At 30.5% G+C, this 1631-nt stretch overlaps 1 non-coding gene across 1 annotated transcript; it reads left to right on the top strand.

Moving 5' to 3' along the window:
• Positions 1 to 291: 291 nt before the first annotated feature.
• Positions 292 to 398, top strand: LOC131182738 (small nucleolar RNA R71). The gene has a single exon (XR_009150998.1). It is a non-coding gene; the product is annotated as a small nucleolar RNA R71 (small nucleolar RNA).
• The last annotated feature ends 1233 nt before the right edge of the window (positions 399 to 1631 follow it).

The following is a 1631-nucleotide window of genomic DNA, read 5'->3' as shown; positions in this document are numbered from 1 at the left end:
AGTGGCAGCTGCATTCATTAACATCTGATATAGTCTTTTTAAATTGAATACATTTTGGCATTCAGTGTAGTAATGGAGTCAATCTCATGAACTCCAGCAGCTTTTTTTTTTTTTTTTTTTCGTGTTCCTTTTATTGGACCATTAATAACAATTATCTACCAACTCTTCTGATAGCTCATAACCCTTATCAATTGATTTCCCCAATAATGATCCTCCTACTGTAAAGTCTACATTGCTTCTAGTATGACCATTTAACCCATTTTAGAAGCTTTAAATCAATAACCATTTAGGTAGCCATGGTGTGGACACCTTCTCACTAAATCTTTGAATCTGTCTTAAGCTTCATAAAGTGTTTCCACATTGATATGAGTAAACATCTAGATATTATTTATTAATTTCATAGTCTTTGCCAGAGGAAAGAACTTAGCCATGACTTCTCTACCAAATCTTTCCATGTTGTGATAGACCCAGGAGGTAAAGAATTCAACCATGCTCTTGCTCTATCCCTTAATGAGAATGGGAAGAGTCTCAATCTAATGGTGTCATTCGATACTCCATTGAACTTCAATGTATCACATATCATGAGAAAACTCTCCATATTGACATTAGGATCTTCATTTGTTTTCCCTCCAAACTGACATACAATTTAAACTATCTTAATAAGAGCAGGCTTTAACTCAAAATTATTGGCTCGCACTGGAGGTCTTGCAATGCTAAATGTCGAACCAAACACTGTTGGTCCAATATACTCCTGTAAACCCTCCTTTGTTGCCTTGGAACTTGTGGTTCTTGCTCATCATTTACCATTTCCTCAATCACAACCCTAGGATTTAAACAATCCATTTCAATATTAGTCACTTTTTTAGCCTTGTTCCTTTCTCTAGCTTGTTTTTTATTCTCTCAATAAGTTCTTTGTATTTTTAGATTAAATTGCAATGAGCTCGAATCAATCAATCTTCTCATAAATAACCTATAAATAACGAAAGCACAAACACAATAATTAAAACCAATAAAGTAAAAATGCCTAGATTACAAATAAAATCAACTATTTTGATATTAAAGTTGCTAATCCTTGGCAATGGTGCCAAAAACTTAATACGAGTCCGCAAGTATGTGGAATCACATAAGTAATATAGAATGAGTAAGATATCATTCCTATAAGGATTGTCTTTAATTACCAAAATATATGTTAATTTTACTAATATCTAGATGATTGAATCAATTTGAATGAAAGAAATTATAATAACTTAAACTAAGATTAAATAAAATTAAACTGAAATTAACTTAATTGAAATTAACTATCAAAAGAAGCAAAGATAAGAGTTTAAAATTAATTAAAAGAAGGCTAGAGATTTTGACTTCACTTGACCCATTATGCAATTTTACTTAATTTTGTCATATAATCAATTTAACAATGTTAGCAAGGGCAATTACATAAATATATCTAATAATCCTTCCCATACATTATTAAACCTTTCAATTAACCAAAATAACCCAAATTTCTCAATAAGAATTATTTGGTTAACCAAAGCATTAAAAACCCAAGTTATAAAAAAATACCCCATAGTATTTAGCCTTAGTTTCCACTATTAGCCAAATAATTATGTTAATAGTTGTTCTAACAAGATTCA

Source organism: Hevea brasiliensis, chromosome 8, assembly GCF_030052815.1.
Source record: "Hevea brasiliensis isolate MT/VB/25A 57/8 chromosome 8, ASM3005281v1, whole genome shotgun sequence".
NCBI classification, from domain to species: domain Eukaryota; kingdom Viridiplantae; phylum Streptophyta; class Magnoliopsida; order Malpighiales; family Euphorbiaceae; genus Hevea; species Hevea brasiliensis.
The sequence above is the reverse complement of the archived record's forward strand: the minus strand, read 5'-3'. Positions and strand labels throughout refer to the sequence as shown.